The 23,901-nt window shown below is 33.0% G+C and overlaps 1 protein-coding gene across 6 annotated transcripts in view; it reads right to left on the bottom strand.

Annotated features, from left to right (window-relative positions):
• The window catches only part of LOC114337868 (partitioning defective 3 homolog B), a 295,752-nt gene extending 272,256 nt beyond the window's left edge, over positions 1-23,496 (bottom strand). For 5 of the 6 annotated variants that reach the window (XM_028288425.2, XM_050642575.1, XM_050642574.1 and 2 more), the window contains exon 1: positions 23,292-23,496. The gene's annotated coding sequence lies outside the window, so the exon portion shown is untranslated. The remainder of the gene's footprint in view (positions 1-23,291) is intronic. The other variant, XM_028288438.2, reaches the window with a different exon arrangement.
• Between the last annotated feature and the right edge of the window lie 405 nt (positions 23,497-23,901).

Here is a 23,901-nt window from a genome sequence, read left to right as displayed (position 1 = left end):
AGTCCTCGTATATAGTCTTCCTTGGTAGTGGTGCATCTTAATTGGTTCTCAAGGGTAACAATACCTTAAGGGACAGGTACTTTCCGTAACGACCACTTCTACAGGTGAACGCATCCGTTTCCTGTCTAGGTAAATATTTTTACTGTATGCTTTTCAGGTCTCGCTGTTACTTCCGGTATTTATAAGTTCGACCGTTTATACAATTATTATAATATTCAATAGGAACTCACGAGCGAGCAAAATCAGTCAGATTGAGTATGTATTGGCGGAGGAGCGATGGATAATAGCAATCATATTGTTAAAGACTATAGTTGACGCTTCAGTTGTGGTGTTTAGATCGTGAATGTATTATGGCATATCTGCTAAAAGTGGTTTAGTCCGTACGTAATGTTTATTGTTGTCATTATGTACAGGTTGAACTGATAATCAGTAACTATGAAAACAGTTATGTATATCGATAATTGGACCTTTTTATTAACGTCGATGCAGTAGGCATATTTTATTATTCGTCCACAGTTCACACAATAGTAACATTTAATTAACTAAACAAACTCCTCCTAAAAATAAAAATAAATGTTATTTGTGTTACAATTGTATATTGTATATTATATTGATATTATATCAGAGTCAATGAAGACAGCAAGATAACAATATTTAGAGTAACACCACGCCCCGACCAGGGCTCAAGGAATGAGGAGGAAGATCCCTGATTTTTTATATGTGATGCTACTTTTTTACACTCCCAAGACCAAAAGTATGAATAAAAATTAATCTATTCAGATATCTAGGGCGTGCAGTAACACCTTCAGCGCCAAGCAAGTTCACAAAATTTTCATTCTGGGCCAAAAAGTTTTTTTTTTGATGAATAGAGTTTTTTATGTATGTTATTTTATGGTGACTCAAGCAATTTTTTATTTATTTACAGGCCAAACTAAGTTATGCCAGAAAAATGGCTCAGGCCATAACATTATTCTCTACATATAAAAACTTAAGAAATTACGTCCTTTTAGGAGACACAACAGATCGAACATAACGAGCCATGTTTTTTTCGTAAGCAAACAGAGCCTCCGTTCGGATTTCCAGGTCAGGACCATTTCAGACGGAACACCATTGCAGATTATAAAAATCAGGAGAGGATCTTAGAATCTAGAAGTCTTACAGTTAAGAGTATGGAGTTTGTAGGTGCGCTTAAAATAGGAGAGTACGAATGCTTGCATTCAAGGGACGAAGTGGAAAGGACAAACAAACGGTCAAAGAACGAGGTAAAGGAGTCAAATTGTGGCAAATTCTTTTTTTAAGAAAAGAAACAATAGGAATCAAATGGTACAATATACTGATAGAGGACGTAGTATTGATAGGTTGTAAGAACGAGTGATAGAGAAAGTCAGAAACACTTATACTTGCTAAAGAAGGTTGAACTGCCTCGTTGAAAGATTGGTTCAGATGTGCCGATCCTGAGAATTAGTGTCCGCCATCAGACACCTTTTTTGATAAAATATTTAAAAAAAATCATGTTTGTATCCAATAAAAAGCCGAGAAAAATGTGAGGTAAAATTTGTCGTAGAATTAGTGACAACTTTATAAATAATAAAAATATGATCACAATACACAATGCAAAGTAAACTCATTGAACAATCTGGATGAGTACAGCGAAGTTGGTACCGCCATTTTTGCCCTACTTAATCGTTCCGTTAATAAATTGCTTAGAAGCTGCATTCCAAGTAGGTACGCCGGGAGATAGTAGTATTCCAATTTTTTCACCAAACGAAATACAAACTCAAGCACGTACTTCTAAGTCGGCAGTGCCCAACAAAATGTATCATAGGCCAGTGACTGTAACGAACTATGTTAAGTAAGGTCAGTTAGTAGTTGTTTTCATGAATACACGATTAAATTGTTTTCAGTTGATTGGGATCAGCGATATAAGCCTTAAAACTTACGTTAAAACCAGAATATCTGTAATTTATTGCTCGAATGTTCATTTAAAGATGCAATTATTACTATATAGTGCTAATTTTGAAAGAGGAAATTATCGGTGACAAGATCACTGCTAGGGAGCAGATTATAGATTACAATTTAAGACGGCTTACGGTCTGTCGCACTGTAATACTGTACAAACAGAGATATGGCTTGTTACAAGGTATTTGGAAAGAAGATGAATAGCTTCAACACCTGAGAAAGTAGTTTAATACGTCTACAACCGGACTATTCCGAATAGCTGCAAGTAAAGTAAGGATAACCATGCTGATTGCCAACAGCCAGAACGGATAAGCACCGTAAGAAGAAGTATGTACTCACAACGTCGCAACACTTTGACAATTAAAATTTAATAAAAAATGTTTGTCCTGGTAAAAGGTATATTAGTTTAAAAAGCCCCTATAGGGCTACAAACAAAGAAACAAAACGTTTTCGCTCTGTAACAAGAGCATCATCAGTGTTACAAGAACATGGTGAGCCACCCAAAAATACAAAGGTTAAAACCTTTTAAAAATAGACTAAAAGTCTTATATAAATGTAAACATCGTAAAATCCAAAGGATGGACATAATTCCTATGGATGTGGCTTTAGGACAACATATTATGACTCCCACACGTGGTAAGTGGGTTGAAATGTTTTGTTTCTATGTTTGGAGCCCTATAGGGGCTTTTTAAACTAATATACCGTTTACCAGGACAAACATTTTTTATTAAATTTTACTTGTAATTAATGGTATACAGGCAGCTACAGGAAATTCTTCCTTGTGGACTTTGACAGTGACATAAGAAATATATTCCTCTTCTTTCTAGACATAACCCACAAACAGTCTAGTCTATTACGCGACAAATATTACTAATATTCTGTTAATCATATACGACTCAAATGTTTATCCTAGTGATCGATCATCACCTCTACCATACAAACAACCTTTTGACTGTGGCTAAGTAAGCCTACTGTAAATTTGACGGAGTGTTCTTTAACGAACTGTATAGCCTGTCTTTGTTCTGGAGTGTTCCTCCACCATTCAACAGTATTTTTTGCGGTCGTTCATCAATGTTTGCTCTTTTCGGCATGTCTGCAATTTCAAATAAAAGGTTCCAAGCCAACTAACGCATTCTCGTCTCGTCGAGCCAATTCATCAGTCTTGTCGTTATCCTGGTACTCTCTCCCTGGATGACTCTCAACCTGTCTAAACCATCTGACACCAGTTTTGAATTGTCCCGAGCGAAATTTGAGTGCTTTCATGGTTGCTTGGTTAAAATATTTTATCGCAATTTTACTGTTCCATATTTTACGTTGTAATTAGTTCCATAGTGGCAATTTTCAACGTATGCCTGCAGGCTTATCTGAAATTCCTTCTCGGCAGTCCTTCATTGTACCCTAGGGCCTAGGTGCCTATCTGTTTTGGATCGGTGAGTACATAAAGTTCAGTATGTCCAATACGCAAGTAAGTTTCACACGCTCTCTGTTTTGGTACAAACAAAGGAGCATCAGCAAATCATACAAAACAAAAGAGCATAAGATGTACCTCTGACCACTTTTTAGTAAGACTAACGTATTAGAAACAGAAGCAGAAGCAAGCTGGGAAACGAAAAACGGAAACAAGAAGTACTCGGATGTGAGAACAACACTACAAAAGAGACAATACAGTGAAAGAAAATCCCAAGATGAAAATTACGGAAAAAAGAAATTAGCTCCTTCTACAAGGAAGTAAACCAGCAGAACAAGAAATTATAGACTAAATTCAAGACTTACGAGAACAATACAAGGTCAAGAGCAAATGGAATGGGTGCAGAAGTATTAAAATCAGGTCAAATGGAATCAGTGCAGAAGTGTTAGGTAAGGATCTATTAGGAAAGCAACTAGCTAGATTGATTGAGTATATTTGGACAATGAAAATACCAGTAGATTGGTTTTACGCACGTACATATTTCCGTGATTAATAAAAAAGAACATCCAATGATTAAAGCATGATTTGCTGGTCACTTATTATAACGTATTCCACACAATCTTGAGGATTGATGAAATTACAGAGAAGCAAGAAAATATGTGCAGGATAATACCAAATCACCAAATCAAAATATGTACATGATTATCGGGAGGAGTCAATAGATGAAGGAAATGAAAATTTGAAGATAAACATGAAAAAGTTTATGAATTTGAAAAGGTCAATAAGTTCACTTATGTGAAAGTCACAGTAGAATAGAACGGTTGTGAAAAGAACGACATAAGCGTCATAAGCGACATAACTAGTAAAAGATAGCAGACAACATGAAATACGGAAGCCTGAGAAGTATATTAAGTTCTAAATTTCTATAATATACTTAACAATATTAAGACAAACTATTAGACATGCATGAGACATGTGGATGGAAATATAAAACGCTAAGATGCATAATATAATGTCAATACCGAAAGAATGCAACCAATGCATACTGTCGGTAATAACATATTTTCCGAAACCATAACTTTGACTAAACATTCTGCAAATAAATTGAGAATAACCCAAAGAAAAATGGAAAGAGCAGTTTTGAAACAACGAAAGAAGAGATATGGTAGCAAATAGTACAAGCCAAATAGAGATGGGCTGGACATGTAGCACGTTTAAATGATAATAGGTGGACCAAAAGACTCATAGAATGGAGACCTAGAGAAGATAAAAGACACCGTAGTAGACCACCAAAAAGATGGATGGATGACTTAAAAAAAACAGTGGGAAATTGGATACAGAAGGCACAAGATAGAGAACAATGGAAGAATATGGAGGAGACCTATATCCAACAGTAGATACAAGAAGTTGAGGAATGGTGATGATGATGACGATGACCGAAAGAATTACAACAAAAAAGATGATGTTACGTAGGAGTTGCATAGGATGTATGAGATGAAGACCGATGACAAGATAGTTAGAAGAAATGGTGGAGAGTGGAATGTGTCTTGGCCTGGTAAAGAAGAAAACAACAGAAGATGGAAAATAATTATGAAACAGTGCAATTAATGAAAAAAAAAATAGTTTAAAGTGATACAAATATAACTTTTAGTCTGAGGCATAGGAGGCCTTTTATGCACTGCAAATAAATTAATTAGGCAAGTAATTCTAACTTACACCAATTAGGACATTGTGGCAGTTATATCTTGTCATCAGGCATTTTATATTATTCACTATCCATAAAACGCAACGTTTTATCTAAAGTATTCGTAGCACGAACTCTCTATTTGTATCTAAGATTTTACAGAGAACAATCTGCCTGGCCTAATGGCAAACCATAAAATTAATTATGTGAGAATGGAATGATAAGAGAATGCAGAAAATCATCTAGTGTGCAGTTATTCGCGGCACCGCCTATAGAACTAAATCATGTCGGTTGCTTATACAGCAGTGATTACTTCAACCGAGGACAACAATGTGTATTTTTAAGTAGTACTGGTCATTTGGTGCATTCACAACGCGGGGTCTAGGAGTTATGTTATGCTAATGTAGGGTAGGGCTCTGCAATTAACCATTAACCTACCGTATTTTATCGTGCATGTACATACACGTACACTAAGCAAAGAGAAGGAGAGGAAGTTTTATCAAGAGAACATCTTGAAAATGTTATGAAAATTATATCGGGGTTAAAGATATGAGAACGGTATTAGAAAAATGGGAACTAGGTAATTTTGAAAGTCTGCTAAGTTATGTCATGTTGGTGTAAGGTAGGGTAGCATAAACAATCGTATTTGAATAATTTGTAAAGGTTATGAAAGTTTTTCAAAGCTTAAAAATTGAAATAGCACAAGCTTAAAATTTATTTGAAAATTACTTCTCGATTGTTTTAGAAATGGAAATGCTTAGATAAATTAGTGAGATTATTAAAATATACATTAAAATTAAATATGAACATACGTTATAGAAGAGGTTCTAAAATGGAATAAAGGGCTAAATATTTTCAGTTCGAGTACAGACCAAAACGAAATTATAGCAGACAGAAGAAAGAAGAAATATTAAGTCGAATATCAGCTCTCTGAAAGAATCTATACTCCTCGATATAATCAATGCCACCTAGAAGCCCGAGGGACAAATAACTAAAGTAACAACGAACGAGAGATAACGAAGAACAAATGAAAATATGATTCAATTGCCAAATTAAAAATCCTACGACTTATATATTAACAGCGACACAGGGCGTGTAGGTACTTGGCTTCTATACTCGACTCGAGAGACTCATCCTGACCAGAAGAGAAAAAAATGTCGACAAGTCCCCATTCCACAACCAGGAGGATTCAGATCCGCCAAATGTTGCAGCGGTCAAGTTCACGCACTAACAGAACACAATGAAGAGAGTTTCGAAGAAAAACTTATATCAGGGGCTGCTTTCGTCGATCCGAGAAAAGCCTACAACACAGTAAGGTACAAGACATCGCTCCACAAATTGTATGACACTCTCAATGATCATAATGTTGACAATATTGAAGGACAAAGCAAGTAGGTGGAGAGTTCAAAAGAACGGTTTCCCACAGGAAAGTGTTTTAGCACCAATGCTTTCAATATACAAACGACCAACCCACGCCGACTGAAACCAAGCACTTCCTCGTATGTTGATGATCTTGCAATATGTATTCAAGAAAAGAGTTTTGAAGAAGTAGAAGAGAAACTCGAAACTGCCTTACAAATAAAGACTGCGTACTATCTGCAGAATTTCCTGAGACTCAATACTTCTAAAACTCAAATCTGTGCCTTCCGCCTTCATGCAAAAGCAAAAGGAGCTAAATAAAAACTCCAAACCTACAGACAACACTGCATAAAAACTAGAGGGAAAGTAACCATTAGGAACAGGAACAGCATACTCGGGAAGCTAACGGAAGTAGACTGTCGGAAGTAGGCATGTCATGGCGTCTTAAAAACACCGGCATAGGCAATGTGTTTTTCAACTGCTGAATATGCGTGCCCCGTTTAGAACAGATCTGCCCACACACAAGTTGAAACTGCGCTAAATGAGACATGCAGGATAGTAATGGGATGCATGAAACTGGCGCCAATCTCTAATCTATATAAAGCAGCGGGTTCTACAGATACATATATGTCAAATCGCAAAAATGTAGCAGAGCACATACAGATAATTAAGCAAATTGCAGACGAGCAACATATCCTATACAGAGCTGGAACACCACGAAAGCGAGTAAAATACAGGAAAAGCTTCCTTGAAATAGAGCAGGTTGAACCGTCCAAATATTTTTCTCTTCCTCATGTTCAATGGACCGACCAATCTCTAGACTTTAAAACGTGGAAACCTATGAATAGGATAAAAGCAGGGGTCTAACAATAATAACTTATGTCCTTAATATCATCAGTATCAGGTTTATATCATTGTCAAATAGAATATCATCTACACTCGGTGTATTCCAAACACCAGATCAAGCAGGATTTAGTCAATGACACTACATAACTATAAAATACTAACAGCAAATAAAATATTTTATTATTTTATGCTTCATTCGTAAAAATACCAAGATATTAAAGAGCTATAAAAAAGTATAGCTAGAGTTATCAAGGATCTTGATGAAAGAGATTCTCAAAGAAGATAGTCCTGTAAAACGTTTTGTGGAACAAATCGTGGTCCATTTGGGAGCGATATGCACTCACTCTTACTTTTAAGAAAAGTTCATAATCAATTTATTTTTAGAGAGAGTTTATTACTATTTTCATGATTATTCGCATTTTTGTGGGCGTTCCGGTTTCTGCACTTTATTATCGACATGAAAGTGTGTCATCGGAAGTAATTTTGACAATAGGTGAATGTTTCCAAATGCAGGTGTATTTATAAACACCGAATTTAATTTGTAAGCTCGTTTTATAAACATTTTCAATTTTTTTAAATTTCCATATAAACTATTTTGACATTATTATTAAATAAAACATTATCTTTAAATATTCAATCCGTCTTCATATATATATATATATATATATATATATATATATATATATATATATATATATCAACAGGAAAAATTATAAAGCTGAACTGCATTTAAATTGCTTTGCGATTGTTTTTTGTAGAAATTTGATAGTTTTTGGTGGAAGTATAGACTGGGAAAATAGACTGGAAAATAACAAATAGAGCAAAGAAATCAAACAAGTTATACTATGCGTTAGCCCCAATACTGGGAAAAAGAGAACTTACACGAGAGACAAGGATACAAATATATAACACAACAGAGTGATACCCAATGTGTTCTATGCCAGAGGTTCTCAATATGTGGTACATGTACCACTGGTGGTACATATCATTATTGGCGGTGGTACACAAAACACAGAAAAAATTAAAATAATAGTACTTAGTAAGTATTGATAATACAATTTAAAAATATAGGTGGTACCAAAAATAATAAAAATAACTGTACAGTTGAGTCCGCGAGTCTTTACCCAAGCGTCATCACTCAAAGCATACGAAATAAGTCGGAAATCTATTTCACGCAACAACAACTGACAGAAAGTGGCTACTGTTCCGATTACGGGTTTTATTATAAAATTTGACGTTATCAAATATATAGAATGTCAAATGTAAGTTTTGCTTTAAAATTTTTGCGCAGAATTACAGCTACATTTTGAAGTAGCTTAATAAATTCTTTTATTATTATTGATTAATAAATAAATAAACAATTTATAAAAAAATCCAATAACATATTTTATTTTTGTTATTTTATTCACTTTGACGGAAATCTAAACACAGTCATTTCTTTACTGTGTGAATGACGTTAGCTTTGTATGTTTTAAATATTAATTGCCTAAATATAATTATTTACCTTAAAATTTCAAAGCCCAATATAAAATTAGTTGTGAAAACAACTGTTTGTGTAATATAAAGAAACTTCAAAACACAAAAATTCGACAAAAACCGCAAAAAGTTCAACTGACTGACAGCCACAAAATTAAACAAATCAGAAACGTCAAACAAATTGTGCTTAAAATATGAAAACATACCGAATCGTCTTTTTTTGTACCTATGTCTTTTCAATGCACTGAGTCTAGATGGTTCATAAAAATAACATGTGTTGTTACTTAATAACAAACGGCAGCTGGTTTGTCATGAGTTTCATGCATGGAAGAGAATGATGCTAGATAAAAAGTATGTGTTTTATCTCGCCAGGTATTAATGACGCACGGGTAAAGACTCGCGGACTCAACTGTAGGTGAGAAGCAAAAATAATAAAAATGACATCACTCAAAAAGGTTGAGAACCGCTGTTCTATGCAATTGAAAACTGGACAATTCTGGAAAAACATAAGAGCAGGATAAATGCAATGGAGATGAGACACCTAAGAGGGATAGTTGGAAAGACAAAATGGGACAGATTAAGCAACGAGACTATTACGAGAATGGCTAATTAAGAACCAATAATAAATAAAATAGCAAAGAGACAAATGCACTGGTATGGGCATCTGATAAGGATGCAACCCAACAGAATTATAAGAGAAATCTTCTTCTTCAGCCTTTAGTAATCCAACTTTGGACATAGGCCTCCCCCAATTCAATCCAGTGTTGTCTATTTTGCGCCACCTGTTTCCAGTTGTGCCCTCCAAACTTCTTTATGTCATCGGCCCATCTCATTTGTGGCCTTCCTCTACTTCTTTTTCCTAACCACGGTCTCCATTGTTGTATTTCGTGATAACGTGTAAGAGAAGTCTACGAATCAAAAAACATCGTAAAAAGAAAAAGAGGCAGAAGAATAAAAAAATGGATCAGCAAGTTGTAGAGACCGGAAAAGTTAAACAAAAATCACTCGAGAAATTGAAAATAGTGACAGGAAATAGAAAAGAATGAAAGATATGTGTGAATGGAAATTAAAATAGCTAGACCAAATCCGACACCCGTATAGGGTAAAAGAAAAAGACAAAGAAAGAAATAAATAAAGAATGAAAGTTTTTGGTAGAATATTTAAGATTCATTGTATTCTTTTTATCATAATTGCAATGCAACTTATCAAATGCGTTTTATAGGTGAAGAGTGCAACTTTCGTATGCAATTTTTTGCATTTTGCCGCCATTTAAGTCAGTTTTTATAAAGGCGTTAAATAAATAAAGGTTGCGCGAGTTTTCTTATTTCTAACGATTCTCATGAGATCAATAAAATTTATGCACTGATCGGTCGCGATTGTTAGAGCCTAATCTTCAAAACCTATACATAGTCTGGGCTGATTATCGGAGAATAGGCCATTTTTGGGAAAAGTTATTTACCAGCAATTTTATTGCTGGAATCGAAGCTTATGATTGTATATATTAATAATATAGGTATGCAAAGTCCGCAGATAGTGTGCTACTATTTTTATAAACAAAATGGTGCACGAAAATCGTATTTTTTTCAATTTTTGCTCTATAACTCCAAAGATTTTAACTTTACACCAAAAACACTCAAATAAAAATTCACCGCAATTCAATTCTGCATAGAGATGTGTTTTTTCCGATTTACTTCGACGAAAACTTTCCCCGGAAAAAGCGGGTTTTTCCAACAAAATCTTTAATTTTCAACTAAACTTTTAGATAAGTGATTGTTAATCAATAATTAAATAACTTGGTAATGTAAAAGCCCTTTTCGTATAGCTTATAATTCCAAAAGCCAATGGACATTGAATGAACAGTTTAGCAACAATTAAATTGTTAATTAAAAATTTACGGTCGCCATAATAACGACAATAATTACGATGCGTAATAATAACTATGATTTTTTCATAAAAAGACACTATACCTATCTAATGTACTTTACAGAATTGAAATTGGACTATTTAAGCGGCATCAGGAATATTTTAAAATTATAAAGTATTTTTTGGCTTATAAACAAATAAAATATCTCGGGAAATATTAAACTAAATTAAATTGTAAAAACGGTATTCGAAAAACAGTGGCAGGACGCTTCTTTTAAAAGAAAAAACGTTTAATTATGATGGGTAGTTCCTGAGATACAACCGGTCAAAGTTGACCGGAATTTACGGCAAAGATATAAACAATAGGATCATAATTTTCAAACCGTCACCTTTTTATTTTTGTCCTCTTTTTCCACACCAATTTTCATATCCTTAAAATACTCATAACGTATATTATTATAATAAAAACTATCGATAATACGTGTGAAAATTGCCAAAAATAGCAAAATTCCAATCAAAAATTAGGTTGGAGAAAATGTAACCCTCAAAGTTCAAAATCGGTATACGTTAAAAAAATGCATTTTCTCGGCTTCCCATGGAGCAATTTTCTTCATTCTTTTTTTGTTCCCAAGTAACTCGAGTAGAGCCATCGAACTAACGCATTATTAAATGTCAAACTTGCTTTTGTTTCGTTATAATAAATTAATTTATTTATTATAACACAAAATTTTAATTTGTTTAAATAAAAATTGTTTAAATAATTATACAGTTTTCAAATGAGAATATTTATGTTTTTAACTTTAAAAGGTACACTTGTAGTAAGTTTATCTAAAAAAAAGCCTACAACTGGAACAAATATGTAGTTTTCTGTTCTTATAAATAAATTAATCTATTATAACAAAACAAAAGCAAGTTTGACATTTAATAATGCATTAGTTCGATGGCTCTACTCGAGTTATTAGGGAACAAAAAAAGAATGAAGGAAATTGCTCCATGAGAAGCCGAGAAAATGCATTTTTTTAACGTATACCGATTTTGAAGTTTGAGGGTTACATTTTCTCCAACCTAATTTTTGAGTGGAATTTGGCTATTTTTGGCAACTTTCACACGTATTATCGATAGTTTTTATTATAATAATATATGTTATGAGCATTTTGAAAATATGAAAATTGGTGTGGAGAAAGAGGACAAAAATAAAAAGGTGATGGTTTGAAAATTATGATCCTATTGTTTATACCTTTGCCGTAAATTCCGGTCAACTTTGACCGTTTGTATCTCAGGAACCACTCGTCATAATTAAACGTTTTTTCTTTTAAAAGAAGCGTCCTGCCACTGTTTTTCGAATACCGTTTTCACGATTTAATTTAGTTTAATATTTCCCGAGATATTCTATTTGTTTATAAGCCAAAAAATTGTTTATAATTTTAGAATATTCCTGAGGCCGCTTAAATATTCCAATTTCAATTCTGTAAAGTACATCAAATAGGTATAGTGTCTTTTTATGAAAAAATCATAGTTATTCTTATGTATCATAATTATTGTCGTTATTATAGTGACCTTAAATTTTTAATTAACAATTCAATTGTTGCTAAACTGTTCATTCAATTTCTATCGACTTCCAGAATTATAATTTATACGAAAAGGGCTTATACATTACCAAGTTATTTAATTGTTGATTAACAATTACTTATCTAAAATTTTAGTTGAAAATTAAAGATTTTGTTGGAAAAACCCGCTTTTTCCGGGGAAAGTTTTCGTCGAAGTGAATCGGGAAAAACACGTCTCTATGCACAATTTAATTGCGGTGAATTTTTATTTTGAGTGTTTTTGGTGTAAAGTTAAAATCTTTGGAGTTATAGAGCAAAAATTGAAAAAAATACGATTTTCGTGCGCCATTTTGTTTATAAAAAAAGTAGCACACTATCTGTGGACTTTGCATACCTATATCATTAATATATACAATCATAAGATTCGATTCCAGCAATAAAATTGCTGGTAAATAACTTTTCCTTGTATTTTGCTAATTAGCCCAGAGTATACAATGAAATTTGGATTTTGAACAATTTTGAATATGCTATTCAAATTTTGTAATTAACAAAAATATATTTTTAATGTTAAATGACTAAATGAGATATTTTATCGAATATTGTAGAAAGACTCATAAGTAATCAATTATAGTAAAATGTCATTAATGGTTAATATTTTTCGAATAATCCATTATAATCTTTATAACACATTTTTATATTATCAATTACCAAATCAAACATTACTTAACGTTTTATGAGGAATGACGTTATCTGCTATTGTATACTATGGTATGGTAACTAATGAGTGTTAATAATTCTTAGATTACAAATATAAGTACGAAATATTTACTGGATTAATATACATTATGAAATTTAGTGAGTACATAAAAATAAATGTAATATGGATGAAGCAATTGATATAAATTTCTGAAACTGTTTTCTTGTTTCATGTATAAGTTCAGTGTTGTGTTTATATGGGATTCTTCTTCTTCTTGTAGTGGCTATCCGTTTCGGATATTGACGACCATCATGACAATCTGTACTTTGCACACTATTGCTCTGAAAAGATTTGTGGTTGTTTTGTTGAACCACGTACGTAGATTTTTCAGCCAGGAAATCCTTCGCCTTCCTGGTCATCGCTTTTCTTCCACTTTTCCTTGCAAGATTAGTTGCAGCAGTCCATATCTCTCGCTGTTCCTCATGATGTAACCGAGGTACCCAGGCCCGGCCCCAGGGATGAGCGAACTGGGCAGCCGCCCAGGGCGGAAAAAATTTAGGGGCGGCAATTTTAAGAGGTCAGCCAATTTTTGAAAATGAAGAAATAATAAATTATGTTTTTAATATTATAAAAAATCAATATTATGAACAAGAGCATCAAAAATGCAACTGTAAAAACGAGAATTATTAAGTGAAACAATAACAATTGGAAGGTTTATTCGACGGGAAATCGACAACACCGCCTTCTCCATCGCATAAGAATAGTGGGACCAGAACTAAATTAAATTTACTGAATTCACTTAAAATTAAATTAACTGAAAATGGATATAATAATTTGAAAAATCTGGCTGAAGCTTATTGCTAAGCTGACAGAACTTATTTTGCAAAAACTGAATGAACTGAAACTGAGAATACCTTTGGACGATATGAGAGGACGAGTGTATGATAATGGGGCAAACATGAAAGGGAAGAACTTTGTGTCCCATGTTCTAGCCATTCACTCAACTAAGTCGTGAACGATGCTGGTATAGCCTCACAGTTTGCAGCTTCTTTCTTTTCCTTAGTCACAAAAATTTACAACTTTCTTTCACCATCTATTCATCGTTGGGCTATACTAAAAAATCATATTTCTAGCATAACATTGAAACCTTTGTCCGAAACTATGTGTAGATGTGAACTAGATGAGAATTGATTCAATTACTCCGATCAGATACCGAATTGAAGAAATCTACCTTGAAAAAATCTATGCTCTTGTAGAAATCACTGTCAATAAAGCCAACGATAAAATGGTTGCTCATGAGGCAAGCTGTTTGGAAACATAAAATACGTGATTTTACTTTTCATTGCTCTTTGGTAATAGGTATGGCATGACATTTTACTTCACATCAACGTAGTCAGCAATTTACTGCAGAGTATTGATATTAAGTTGAGTGTATCAAGCTGTCAGTTTATTAGAAAAAACAGAAATCCATTTTAAGTCTCTCAGAAGTAATTTAAAATTCCAGGACTATTTGACAGACGCAAAAGAGTTCCATCAAAGTTAGAAATTGAGAACCCGAAAATCAGAGGCACACTAACATCAAGAAAGAGGAAAGTGAAAAGACAATTCGGCTATGAGGCTGAAGATGAAAGAATGGACCTAGATCCAGAGACACGATATATATGTTGACTTCTATTTGTGATAGATTTCAGCAAATTAAGAGCCATGGAGAAATTTTTGAGTTTTTGTACGACATAAACCAAATTAAGCATATGACTGCTAGTGATTTATCAGGTAAATGTTTTAAGCTATGTGATGCTTTAACGTTTGATGAGTTAAAAGATCTAAATTATGCTGATCTAAAAGATGCACTCAAAGTACTTTCCACGATTGTGAAGCCCAAGAGTAGGTCTAGAGACACTGAAAATGATTAGAGAGTATGATTTTGATTTCGCACCCAACGTTAGTGTTGCTTTGTGGATTTTTGTAACCCTACCAGTGACAGTGGCCTATAGAGAGGGAAGCTTTTCAAAGCTAAAATTAATAAAAAATTACTTAAGATCAACTTTGTCCCCAGGAACGTTTGAGTGCACTAGCGACAATCTCTATTGAACACGAAATAACGGAGTCCCTGGATCTTTGAGAATTATTAAAGACTTTCTCGTGTCAAGATAAAAAGAGTAGTACTTACTTAAAAAAGTAAGTGTGTAATATTATGGATATGCATAGTGAGTTTTTGGATATTAAAGCATGTTTTAATATAATAATAGTAATGTAGTAAAATTTCATGAAAATATTGCAAATATATGTATTTTTAAGCGTTTATCGTTCAAATACAGTGTAAAATGGCATAATAAATAATTTAGCACAAAGCACACATCAATAAAAATACAATCGTGATTTAAGTTGGCGATCGCTGAAGGAAGGTGGGTGAATCATGGGTCTACCAAAGGGGGGGGGGGGGGGACGCGATCACCAATCTTGCCAAGGGCGGCAAAATCCCTAGGACCGGGCCTGGAGGTACCTATTCGATGTTGGCTGTATTTATTGTGGTTAACAGCTATTTTTTTTTGTATTCTGAATAACACACCCAGATTAGTAACGTGGTGGGTATAAGATATTATCTTCAGGATTCGAAGTTAAAGCCACTGGGTGTATATGGGATTAGTCACTGTTGATTGTAATGACAATTACATTTTTACCTAAAAAGATTTGACGTTTCGATTTCCACTCCGGAAATCGTTTTCAAAAAAGATTACCTTTAAGAAAATTGTGTAAAAGAGTGTATAACGGCCAAGTTGGTAGAAGAGGTTATGTATTATCAAAAAAAATGAAGTTGACATACTTGTCCATGGTGTTGTAGGCAACAGCCATGCTTTAGCTGAAAATATTTGAGGGTAGATTTTTTGCACTATGGAACATCAAGTTCCGATTATTCTGTGTGTTTCTGCATTATTTGTATGTGCTTTATGCGTTTGTATTTTGTATACGTCCTACATCCAGGAGTGGATGGATGGAGTTTGAAGAAGAGTTCTGTATTTAGAGCTGTATTTAACTGACTATTTTTATAGGTAAGGACAACAAATCATTTAATAACTTTTAAAAATTTTAATATAAACATAACTTAAATCTTGAGTAGTCAATAGGATCTAAACAATGTCAATACAAGTCATATAAAACAATCGCAACGTGTAAAATAATCAGCACTTAGGAACTTTAGTAAAAGAGTGCATGAAAAAAAATGACCTACAAATAGAAAGTCAAATAAGGATACTTATATAAAAACCTTGTACGATTAATAGTCAACTCAAGATTTTAGTAACAACAATAATAAATTTTATTATGTAGGTATTTACATTGAAAAATATTTAAAATATTTAAGATCCACAGAACGATTTAAGAGGAAACAGTAGCGATCAACAGGTAGCAACAAACGCGGTCCAAGATTGCGGCTGTAATTTTGAATATTTTGTCGAGATATTTGGCACACATATTCGTAATGTAATAAAGAAGTACAGAAGGGTACAGAGCCCAATTTCAGAAATATGTTATTATGTGGAAATTACTCTATAATTAAATAAAATACTGCAAAAAGGAGCCTGTACCACCATTAAGAAGAACAAAAAAATAAACTTTCTTCAAATAAGCTTTTTTATCCCATGCCTAGATTTTGTGTCATATTGGACCTAGTAAAATTTTTTATCTCTAACAAGAAATATCATAACTAAATAACTGATTAGTCAACATGGAGAAAGTGTCACTGTCATTTTGACAAACCTGTGTAAAATTTCTGTTCTGTTATCTGCATAGGGATTACGAACACTCGATACGAATCGTATCCGCTATGTTTTACCGTAGCGCCGTAGAGTGTTCGTAATCCCTATGCAGATAACATAACAGAAATCTGACGCAGGTTTGTCAAAATGACAGTGACACTTTCTCTATGTTGACTAATCAGTTATTTAGTTATAATATGTTCGATTTCTTGTTTAGAGATAAAAAATTTAGAGATAAAAAATTTTACTAGGTCCAATATGACACAAAATCTAGGCATGGGATAAAAACGTTTATTTGAAGAAAGTTTATTTTTCTGTTCTTCTTAATGGCGGTACAGGCTCCTTTTTGCAATATTTTATTTAGTTATGGAGTAATTTCCACATACTAAGATATTTCTCAAATTGGGCTCTGTACCGCCATTCTTTATTATATTACGAATATGTGTGCCAAATATCTCGACAAAATATTCAGCCGCAATCTTGGACCGCGTTTGTTGCTACCTGTTGATCGCTACTGTTGCCTCTTAAAGAATTTATTTTAAAATTATGAGGAAGGCAAGCATCTACATCTACTTAGCTTAGTTGATAATTAAAGATGTCGCCTATATGGTGAAGATGATACTTCTACTTTTTTAGACGAAAGTTCTACTTCTAAAGTGTGGTAATTGGTAGTGTGTGTAATTGGTAGTTACAAAAAGTGTTTGACATTTTAATAAGTCTACAAATTAAATCATCAGATTTCTCTAAATACTTTTTGCAACCAAAGAAAAATGATATGATATCCTTAGGAGTTTTGACCGCAATTACAGGATGACCACCATACAATGACCATGCTTTGTTTTAAATCGAAAAGCACTTGTTAAAATGAATTTTGTTGTAGCATAGCTTACAAGAAAAAAGCTGTTAACCACAATAAAAACAGTCAAAATCGAATATCTCGGTCACATCATGAGGAACAGCGAGATAGTCTTACAGGGAAAAGTGGAACTACAAATCTTTTCAGAGCAGCAGTATGCAAAGTACAGGTTGCCATGATGATCGCCAACATCCGAAACTGATAGGCACTACAAGAAGAAGAATAGCTTGCATATAAAATGTATTATGATAGAGATTGATTGTATCTGAAAATGTGTAGGTATTTTATGACATTTTAGAATATTTTTTCACTGTTCACATTATAACTATACTTTAATTTTTTTTGTTTTAAAGATGTTTGGGACTGTATAAATATTCCAAAAAAAAGTCGTTTTGTGCTGCATCCTTACCAAATCATGAGATTGATGATGATAAGATGATATTCTGTATACATATTTAATGTTATGACTCTGTGGTTTGTGTTAACTATCAAACAAGTTATCTTCACTAGTCTCAACTTTTTTTTTGGAGGAAAGGAGAATTTTTGATTTTCCAATAGCGATTTGTCAAGTCCTCCATTGTAATATGTGTTAGTTAATTTTTTTATCATGATTGACTCTCGAAATTTTAGTTTTAACAGATAATTTTACGATAGCCGACATAAATCATAAATCTAAAGGAAATTTTGAAAAGCACACTTTGGATTATGCATTCGTGAAGGATAAGCACCGTTAGTCCTTTAGCAAAAACCAAGAGGCTATGAGAAAGGTGGACATAACAATTTTAAAGTCGTACCTACATAAAGCGGAAAAACTAAATAATACAAAATTGAAATTTCATTTGTTTTTCTAAATGAAACATACACATGACTAGTTTATTTAACGACTTTTATATCACTTTTTCTAAAGATATTAAACTCAATAGCGAAAGAGGAAATTTTTTGTTATGTCTACCGTAAAAAGTGCAAAAAATTAATGATTCTTGGCCCACCGTTAAAAAAAATGTATTACCTCCCTCATGAGATTTTTTTATTCGAATATTCATGTCAAGTTGGACAACTTTTCTATTTTGGAACATTTTAAGTAGGGGGGGCATTTCGTAAATTAATACATATACCTAAATATAAGCGGTTTCTTAAGTTTGGTTGACAGTCCGAGAACTGGAGTATCCTTAAAAATATGTCGGACAATATTACCAGTAAATTGTAGGTATTTAGTATTTTTATGAAACGATCCTGCAAAATATCATCCTTCATGACTCCATAATCATACTCCCATAGAGGGGGGGCGCACGCTTAGCAGGGGGGACCAATTTTTAAGGGTACTACAGTTGTCGGACGCACCAAAGTTTAGAAACCTCTAGGTATATTTACAAAACGCCCCCTCCCGAAAATTTTCCAAAATAGAAAAGTTATCCGACTCTACATAAATAACTGAGTAAAAAAAGTCTCATGAGGAAAGTAATATATTGTTTTAAATGGTCCGTAATTTTATTAGGGCACAAGGACTGTAAGTAATGTTTCCTACAAACTTGAACAGAAAACACTTAGGAAGTAAATTCTGGTGTACATAAAAATCCAGGGCCGGCGATAACAGGCCTGCAAGGGATGCAATTCAGGCGGGCGCCCCTGTTTGGGGAGGCCAAAATGAGTTTTTTGCCTGCTGGTGTTATACAAAATACTAATTAACAAAAAACGAAGGGGGGATATGCTACTTTTGCAGGCGGGCTATTCCCTAGCACCGGGACTGTAAAAATCCACCTTTAACAACATTAATACATACTTAACGTCAACATAAATAATAATGGTCGGATAATATTGTAATAAGATTGTTGTTATGTGGTTAAGTAAAGTCTATAACCGATAGAAACAATTTTCATGTGGCAAGGTCATATTTATATTTTTGTATTTACCTAATTATTTTTTTAGAACTAGTTAATTTGCTAGTCTGTCATAATTGCAATTACCATCCAATATTTTACCATAGTTTGCATTATTTTACGAAAATATGAATCGTTCGCTTGATAATACACTCCTCGTCACAAAATTCCGCCACTAACTATTTTTGATTAAATTTATAACTTTTTTATTTGTGTTTCGATTTTCAACATTCTTGCATCTGTTTGTAGGTATGCACATTGTATACAGTGCGTCCATAAAGTAACGCATACATTCATTATTTCGTAAACCGGCGACTTAAAGGAAAAATGCCGAAACAGGTCGATTTTTATTATTCATTTTCGATTTTCTGGCATATACATCATACTAGTGACGTCATCCATCTGGGCGTGATGACGTAATCGATGATTTTTTTAAATGCGAATAGGGATCATGTGATAGCTCATTTGAAAGGGTATTCAATTCTCTATTCCTTAGTATAAACATTAACATAATTATTTACACAAGGTGTTCAAAAAAACATTTTTTTAATTAACATAATTGAGACAAAAAGAAGAATGTATGTAATTTATCTAATTCAAAATACGTTTAAATGTTGTCAGAAAACGGTAAAAAAATGTTTATTTGACAAATAAATATTTTTTTTTCGCTTAAATTCAATGTTAAAGCTGCCACCCACCTGCCTCTTATACCAGTTTGAACATTTCGTTTAAGCAGATGTTTTTTTTGAACACCCTGTATAAATAATTATGTTAATGTTTATATTAAGGAATAGAGAATTGAATACCCTTTCAAATGAGCTATCACATGACCCCTATTCTTATTTAAAAAAATCATCGATTACGTCATTACATCCAGATTGATGACGTCACTAGTATGATATATATACCAAAAAACCGGAAATTAAAAATAAAAATCGACCTGTTTCGGGATTTTTCCTTAAAGTTGCCGGTTTACGAAATAATGAATTTATGCGTTACTTTATGGACGCACTGTATGTATTGATTTCGTTTGTTACTATTCTGGCAATTAACACTTTATCCTTAGACGGCATTAAATGGAAATGAATACAAGCGTTGTATTTTCTCCTAACTTTAAACAATTCTGCGAAAAACTTGAAGATCTTATTTTGTTTCATAATTCTTTCGTATTTTCCCGGAGACATCCCTAGGATTTTGTTTTTGAATTATCCGAATATCTCTTTTCTTGGAAGAGCGGCACAATTTTTTGTAAATAAAAACACTGATTTGACTCATAAACTCAAATAGTCCAAGTAATGAAGCTTAAAATAGGACAAAACCTCGCAATTTTTACAGAATGGATCGATTTGCTTGAAAAATTGAGAATAAGTAGTGGATAGTCCAAGGATCAAAATCTATATGATGCCGAAAGGCGCTTTTACCATGGGGGTGGTTGCCACCCCATCTCGGGGTTGGAAATTTTTATTATATTTTGACCGCAAGAGTTGGTAAAAACATTCATTATAAGCAAAAAAGGTTCCATACATTTTTTTGATAAAATTAATAGTTTTCGATTTATTCGCCATCGAAAGTGTTAGTTTTATATCGAAAAATCAATGTTTTTAATCAGATTCTGCTAATAACTCAAAAATTTTCGTTTTATCAAAACAACTTAACAAAAATGTACCTTTTGAAAAAATAAACAAAACCGTTTTTTTTTTATTTTCTTTAAGACCAATAGTAATCGAACTATACTTTATTATATGTTGGCTCTTCTTCGTCAAATGCTAAATATTGTAGTTTTAAAGTCAAAGGACGGAAAACTATGCATTTTTCGAGAATAACTTGTTCAGACTAAATTAAAGTATTTAAAAATATGTATCTCCAGAAATAAAACAAATCTCTAGCTAAAAAATTAAGTGACTTATAACGAAAAGAATGTCAGTCTCTATTTTTTTTAAGCAAAAAAGTGATCATAAACAACCCCCTAATCACCACCCTAATTAAAATTTGTCATTGACCTGATTTGGTTTTCTTGATTTATGTATTGTTAATAGGTTCTAGAAATTTTATCGGCTTAGAATGATTAGTTTTTAAGAAAATGGAGTTAGAAGCGAATAACGAGTTTTTGCAGTTTGGTAAAAAAATGCCCTTTTCTTCAGAATAGAAAGATTAGCATCACAGATACGAAAAAATATTTAAATATGAAATTGTAGCTTATTTAATTCCCAAGAAATTGGATTGCAAAAAAATTTTTTACGGCTAAAATTGAGTGAGCTATTGACAATTAAAACTTGTAATATCATGCAAAAACCACCTTTACCAACCCTTTCAATGCCACCTCTTTTTGTGACTGAGAATTTTAAAAGGATTTAATATTAACAGCCTTATAGATCTTATAATAACCTACAAAATTCTTTTTTAACGAACTTTCTAAGATAAAAATAAAAAAGTTACGGTTAAAAAATCAATATATTTTTTTGGAAAAAAAAGAGAAATCCAATTGGATGCATAATAACGTAAGTTAGCAATGTTTTCAGTCATTGGCCTTATTTATTCTTCTTTCTTTATGTATTATTAATAGATTCTAGAAGTTTGACTGACTTAGAATGATTAGTTTTAAAAAATTTAAAAAAACTGAAGTTTAAAGCGAATAACGAATGTTTGCAATTTGGTGAAAAATGCAATTTTCTTCAGAATAGAAAGATTAGCATCAGAGGTACGAAAAAATGTTGTAAATATGAAATTGTAGGTAATTTAATTCCCAAGAACTTGGTTTGATAAAATTTGTTCTACGGCAAAAATTGAGTGAATCGTAAATGAGTATAACATCGAAAAACATTCACTTTCGATAGCGAATAAATCAAAAACTATTAATTTTATCAAAAAAAGTATAGAACATTTTTTGCTTAGAATGTTTTTATTAACTTTTGCGGTCAAAATATAATAAAAAATTTCCACCCCCATGGTAAAAGCGCCTGTCTACATCATATTTATAGATTTTGTTCCATGGACTATCCAATACTTATTCTCAAATTTTCCAGCAAATTGATCCATTCTGTAAAAATTGCGAGGTGAAAAGCTTTCGGTTCCTGGACTACAAATAGAGGTTGGATTGATAAGAATGGAATGACCCGCATACAGCCCAGATCTCAATCCTATCGAGCATTTATGGGATGAATTGAAAGGCAAGGAAATAGCATCCACAAAATTTGGTACAGTTAAGGTTGGCGCTGGTAGAGAAACATCGGGCTATTCCCCAGGCAAGGATAACACATCTTATTCATTCGATGCCAAACAGATTGCGAGCAGTGATTCCTTGGAGAGGTGGACATACCAGCTATTGAATTGTTTTTTTGTTAATTTTGTTTTGTGTTATTAATTTTAGTGCGTTTGATATTTTTAATTAAATATTATTAAAAATTATTTTTAATTAAATACATCTTCAAAGCATTGTTCTTATTTACAGCTTTTATAAGAAAAGAGATATTCGGATAATTAAAAAAAATCTTAAGGATGTCTTCGAGGTAATACAAAAGGACTACGAAACAAAATCAGCCCTTCAATTTTTCCACATAATTTTTTAAAGTTAGGAGAAAATACAACGCTTCCAATCACCCCCGTATAATGTCATCTAAGCAAAAAATTTTTGTTACCGGAATAATAACAAACGATGTCAATACATGTACCTACAAACTTATGCCAAAATCTTGAAATTCGGAGTATAAATAAGAAAGTTATAAATTGTCAAACTTATTCAAAAAATTTTAGGGGCGGAATTTTGTGCCGTTGAATATATGAATAGTCGTTAAGAATTTCAACAATTCTACTATTGTGACAAATTTCAAACGGAACCGTGAGCAAATTTCAAAACATACCATCCTCTCACTCTACCTCTTCCAACATACCAACACTAAACTACCTTACACAACACACCAATAAACAATTTCGCAAAATACCAGCGGCTGACATTTCATTTATTTACCATTCTAACTTTCTAACCTCAAATAAATCACGATCGAATGCACTAAACTTCGTCCGACGAAGGGACGAAACTCGAAATTTCCGAAAATTTTGCGACTACACTCGTATACTAAGGGCGCACTAGTTTTTGAAAAACAAATGAAACTCTATGGGCCGATTACGCGCGATGCAGTCTGGTACGCTCGTATATGTGGTGTTCCGATTGGACTGACTGACAGTCGGTGAGGTAGATAAGCACACGAGTTCGGTTTCCTACTGATATGGTGGGAACGCCGCGTTTTCTATTAGTGTACGAGGATCGGTCAATATATAATTATACTAAATTTACAATCAAGCTTCAGTAGAAATAAACAAACCAAGACACGTTAAATGCTATTAGGAGCACTCCCGAATCATAATTTACAATGTATATACAGTAAAACCTCGATATAACGGACCTCTATTTAACGGACTTCGGTAACGGACAAAAAATCCATGCTTTACCCGTCCCGCACCAAAATACATTGCATACCATTGGGGTATCGGTGGACCCCAAGCAATGTATTTTACATATTTCACATTAGATATTTTCAAAAATTGGTTTTTTAAAGAATTTGTATCTGCAGTGAGAA

Source organism: Diabrotica virgifera, chromosome 2, assembly GCF_917563875.1.
Source record: "Diabrotica virgifera virgifera chromosome 2, PGI_DIABVI_V3a".
NCBI classification, from domain to species: domain Eukaryota; kingdom Metazoa; phylum Arthropoda; class Insecta; order Coleoptera; family Chrysomelidae; genus Diabrotica; species Diabrotica virgifera.
The sequence above is the reverse complement of the archived record's forward strand: the minus strand, read 5'-3'. Positions and strand labels throughout refer to the sequence as shown.